A 6,000-nucleotide genomic window follows, 5' to 3' on the forward strand; every position below is an offset into this window, starting at 1 on the left:
CTGATGCTTGCGTGAGTGCCTGTGGGATGTGTGGTGCTTATGTTTGCCTGAGCTTCCCTTGTGTGTTGAGGTGTGTGCATGCTGGTCTGATGGTGTGCTTGGGGTAGGCTAAGGTATAGGGGTGTGGGTCTGGGTGGAGGAAGTTGGAGGGGGAGGCTAGAGACAGGGACAATGGCTGCCATCAGTGCTGAGGCCAGAGTCTGAAATGCTCGCTGAAGGGCTGCCTGACCAGAGTGAATGCCCTCCAGGTATACATTGGTTTGTTGCAACTGCCTCTCTATACCCTGGATGGCATTCAAAATGGTAGACTGCCCAACAGTGAGGGACCTGAGGAGGTCAATGGCCTCCTCACTGAGGGCAGCAGGGGTGACTGGGGCAGGGGCTGAGGTGCCTGGGGCGAAGGTGATGCCCACCCTCCTGGGTGAGAGGGCACGGGGCAAAAGCTGAGGGGCTGCTGGGAGGGCGGTGCTGGTGGGGGGGGTGGCGGCTGTACCTGTAGAGTGCATCAGGCACAGATGGGCCCGCTACCGCAAGGGAGCTCCCATCAGAGGAGGAGTCCGTATCGCCGGTGACAGCTCCTGTCCCCGCAATGGAGCTCCCGTCGCCCTCCGTCCCACTGGTGAATTCAGACTCCGTAGTTTCACCTTCCAGGGCCATGTGGGATGTAGCTCCCTCCTGCTCCGGTGCCACTGCTCCTCCGCCTGATGATACTAATGCACACAAGAACAGGGAGACTACAAAAAGGGGGGGGGGAGACAGAAGAAAGACATGTTGAGTGCATGCAATACCACTACTGTTGGCGGACACGGCAGACACAGAAGCCCCCTGCACTACGCCGCACACTTGGAGTCAACTATTCAATCCCAGGGACATGGGTTACAAGGCTATGGACGATTTCTGCACACATGGATGTCACAGGAGCCTGACTAGGTGTAGTTGGCACTGTACACAGATGGGGTGGGGTGCCACAGGGCCTGCCTTAAGTAGGGTCCTTGCCTACTAAACTCGCCCTGGCCTAGGGGAACCCACAGCCCACCTCCCCCACCCAGACACCTCCAATGCGTGCTGAATCAGCAGCATGAGAGTGTACTCACCCCCTTGTTGCTGCTGTGATGCCTACGCGCACCTCCAACTCTGGGTACGCCAACGCCAGGATCCTGAACATCAGGGGGGTCATGGTGCGACGGGCACCCCTCCCACGTTGGGAGGCCATCCCCAGCTGGGCCTCCGCCGTTTTCTTGCTCCAGCGGCGAATGTCCTCCCATCTTTTCCGGCAGTGGGTGTTCCGTCTGTGGTAGACCCCCAGGGTCCGGACTTCCTTGGCGATGGCACGCCAAATATCCTTTTTCTGGTGGGCGCTGACCTACAGGAATAGTACAGGGGAAAAGGAGAAGATATTACCGTCCGCACCGTCACAGTCATTGACCCGCATCCCTACCCTTGCCATGACGCACATGCACTCACCGTCTTTTCATGCACCCCTCATTCTCACCCCCCCCATCTTTCATCCACCCCACTCCACACAGGCATTGCCCATACAGCAGGCTCACAGTGTACTTACCTTTTTGTCTGGAGGACCGTAGAGTAGCGTGTACTGGGGGAGGACCCCATCCACGAGTTTCTCCAACTCCTCCGTGCTGAAGGCAGGGGCCCTTTCCCCAGACACTTGAGCCATTGTCGCTTCCAGACTGAGGTCACAGCAGCACTTGCAGTGTAGGTCCTCTCCTGTCGAAGATCAGGTATCAAGTGATTAAGCAGAGAGAAAATGGGCGTCACCGCCGGCGTACATCGTCATTGGCTCCTGGGACCCATAGGGTCCAATGTTAACCAATGCAGGATTGCGCCGCGGTCTTTGACCGCCTACCGCGACGGTGTACAACAACGCCAGCGCTGTTACCTCATATCCCCTTGTCCCACTTTATAGGTCAGGCAGCCACCGTTTCATGGGCCCACATGGCATTATTTATGACTGCGTCACACATATGTAGGCCTTGCCTAAACACTCATACAGGCTAATTTTGAATTGCTAATATTTTCAGAGTAAGCTGTGTCTACGTACCTCAGAGTTGGTTGGCTCTCTGCTCGCTGTTCTCCTCCATAGGCACCGTCCGCTGGGGCATCCTCCGGTGTACAGACCGCTGGTGGACCTGTCGACAATGGAGGAGCGACATGTGATCATCACCTACAGGCTTAATCGAGCCACAATCCATGAACTGTGTGCCCAGTTGGAGCCAGACCTGATGTCAGCTATCCGCCATCCCACAGGAATCCCCCTCAAGTGCAGGTGCTGTCAGTACTCCATTTCCTAGCAAGTGGGTCTTTTCAAACTACAGTGGCCATAGCATCAGGGATGTCCCAGCCTATGTTTTCCAAAGTGTTGTCCAGAGTGTTGTCTGCCCTGATGAAACACATGCGGAGCTACATCGTTTTCCCTCAGGTGGAGGATTTGCTTACAGTGAAAGGTGATTTCTATGCCCTGGGACATATCCCCAACATCATAGGTACCATTGATGGGACACATGTGGCCTTGGTACCCCCCACAGGAGTGAACAGGTGTACAGAAACCGGAAGAGTTACCATTCCATGAATGTGCAGATGGTGTGTTTGGCAGACCAGTACATCTCCCATGTTAATGCCAAATTCCCTGGCTCAGTGCATGACGCTTACATCCTGCGGAATAGCAGCATCCCTTATGTGATGTGGCAACTCCAGAGGCACCGGGTGTGGCTTTTAGGTGAGCAGATGAACCCAATACAGTGGAAATAGTTGTCTGGGTCTGTGGCTGTCCCTATGAGTTTGTGTGTGTCTAATAGTTATCCCTCGCCATTTGCAGGTGACTCTGGTTACCCCAACCTGTCATGGCTACCGACCCCAGTGAGGAATCCCCGGACAAGGGCAGAGGAATGCTACAATGAGGCCCATGGGCAGGCTAGGAGGATTATAGAGCGGACCTTCGGCCTCCTGAAGGCCAGGTTCCGATGCCTCCATATGATAGGTGGTTCCCTATGCTACTCACCAAAGAAGGTTTGCCAGATCATCGTGGCCTGCTGTATGCTTCACAACTTGGCTTTGCGATGACAGGTGCCTTTTCTGCAGGAGGATGGTCCGGATGGAGGTCATGTGGCAGCTGTGGAGCCTGTGGACAGTGAAGACGAGGAAGCAGAAGAAGAGGACATAGACAACAGGAACACAGTGATCCTGCAATACTTCCAGTGAGACACAGGTAATTAGACAACACTGCCTGCTACATCTGATTTAAATGTACTACCTCTCTACTGTCTGTCATTTTAACCCAGTGTATGGTCACTGAGTTGTCACTTTCCCTTACGATTTCACAGATGTGGGTCCCACTGTGAGACATCTGCTTTGTTTCCTCATGGACTATAGCTGTGTGACATAGGTATGTTGACATTACATTTGAATGAGCATTTTGCCACTGTAATTGCTAATACACAATTTCGAAATCACAGACAGACTCCTGATTGTTTTGTGCTTTAAGGGTGCTTATTTAAGTGCTCAATATTGCAGGGGGTTGTAAAATGGTGAGGGGTGATGGTGGAGGAATGTCCATGGCAGATTCCAGTCTATTAGTCTCACAGGTGCATTGTCCAAAGGGGCATAGGAAGTGGAGCTGGGGCAGTTTAAGAATGGACAGGGTGACAAGGTGAGACAAAAGGATGACAATCAGGGTGGTCTCATTTCTTGGCGGGGGTCTTGGCATCGTTCTCTGTCTTTGTCCTGGATCTCAGGGACCGTTTGCGGGGTGGTTCTCCCTCTGCAGGGGGCGGGGTGCTGGTGTGGTGGTCCTGTGGCGGTGCCTCCTGTCCACTAGGGCCGGCGGAGGTGGTGGGCAGTTCATCGTCCAGGCTAGTGTCAGGGGCCCCTTGTTATACCACAGTGTCCCTCCTGGTGTTGACGAGTTCCTTCAGCACCCCTACAATGGTGCCCAGGGTGGAATTGATGGATTTGAGTTCCTCCCTGAACCCCAAATACTGTTCCTCCTGCAGCCGCTGGGTCTCCTGAAACTTGGCCAGTACCGTTGCCATCGTCTCCTGAGAATGGTGGTAGGCTCCCATGATGTTGGAGAGGGCCTCGTGGAGAGTGGGTTACCTGGGCCTGTCCTCCCCCTGTCGCACAGCAGCCCTCCCAGTTCCCCTGTGTTCCTGGGCCTCTGTCCCCTGAACCGTGTGCCCACTGCCACTGCCCCGAGGTCCCTGGTGTTGTTGGGGTGGTGGGTTAGCCTGGGTTCCCTGTAGTGGTGGACACACTGCTGCTTGACGTGTTCTGGGGACAGAGGTGTGGGGCCCGCTGGGTGGGTGCTGTGCTGGTGTTTCCTGAGGGGGGAAGGTCTGTAGTGGCTTGTGCCAGTGTGAGGGGAACCGACTGTCCCGAGGTCCCAGATGGGCCGGGCTGGTCATCTAGATCCAGTTGGACAGAGCTGCTGTTATCACTGTGGACCTCTTCTGTGGGTGGAGTGGACATATCTGGACCCTCCTGTCCGGTGACGTTGGGTAGGGGTCCTGCAGGGGTGTAAAAGCATGATTATTGCATCTGTGTGTGCCATGGTATGCAATGGGTGGATGACCGTGTACCCCAATGCTTGCATTCCTGTGTAGGACCTTGTGTGATAATGGTTTAGGGGGTGTATGGGTATGTGCAGTGGCCATGCTTTGGTGATGGGTGTCCATGCTTTGGTGTTGCATGCAGGGCTTGGGTTTGGGATGTGTGGTTTGTGATATTAGGAGATGTGTGAGGAGTTGGAGTGATGGGGGTGAGGGTGGGGGTATGTGATGGCATGCAGGTAGGGTGGGGGATAAGGTAGTAAAGATTTGTCTTACCATAGTCCATTCCTCCAGCTACTCCTGCGAGGGCCTCAGGATGCAGTATAGCCAAGACCTGCTCCTCCCATGTTGTTAGTTGTGGGGGAGGAGATGGGGGTCCGCCGCCAGTCCTCTGTACCGCGATGTGGTGTCTTGAGACCACAGAACGCACCTTCCCCCGTAGGTCATTCCACCTCTTCCTGATGTCATCCCTAGTTCCTGGGTGCTGTCCCACTGTGTTGACCCTGTCCACGATTCTTCGCCATAGCTCCATCTTCCTAGCTATGGAAGTGTGCTGCACCTGTGATCCGAATAGCTGTGACTCTACCCAGATGATTTCCTCCACCCTGACCCTGAGCTCCTCCTCAGAGAACCTGGGGTGTCTTTGTGGTGCGATGGGGTGGTGTGTGTTGTGATGTGTGTTGTGATGTGTGGGGTGATATTTAAAGGTGTGTTGTGTGAGGTGCGTGGATGTTATGTGAGTGATGGTGTTGAGTGCCTGTGGATGCTCGTTTGTAGATGGTGGTGTCCTCTCTGGGCTTCTTTCTCAATTGTTGTCGTGGGGGTTTGTGGGTAATGTGGGTGTGTGTTTTATATTGTATTGGATGTGTGGGAGTGGTGTGTTTATGTGTATCAGGTGTGTGTATTTCGAATTGTCCAATGTGGCTGTGTTTTGTAAATGTGTGTGTATTTTGAGCGTGGCGGTGTGTACCGCCAATGAAATACCACGTTGAAAGACCGCAGCGCAGCGTGGATTCGTGGGTCGTGATAGTGTGGGTGTATTCCTGTTGGCGTGACGGTGGAGGTTTTGTTATCGCAAGTTTATCACTGACCTTTGGTGTGGCAGACTTGTGTGGGTGTCTAGATTTTGGTGGATTCCGGGCTTTGGGTCATAACACAATGTGTTGGCGGTCTTCTGCACAGCGGTAAGCGGCTTTTACCGCCAATGTTGTAATGACCCCCTTAGTGTTTACTTTCCTTTCTCTAACTTCAAAGTGAGAGGATTTATTTGACAATCTTGCTGGATACTGGGGTTAGGGAAGAGTTTTTTTTGTATCACATAACAACATTTAAATAAACTTCACAACATATCAGAATTAGGCACATGAAATGAATGAATGAAGCACATTTTTGTTAATTCTGAACTGTGCTGGAAACATATCTTTGTATGATTAAAACA

This window comes from Pleurodeles waltl, chromosome 3_1, assembly GCF_031143425.1.
Source record: "Pleurodeles waltl isolate 20211129_DDA chromosome 3_1, aPleWal1.hap1.20221129, whole genome shotgun sequence".
Taxonomy (NCBI): Eukaryota; Metazoa; Chordata; class Amphibia; order Caudata; family Salamandridae; genus Pleurodeles; species Pleurodeles waltl.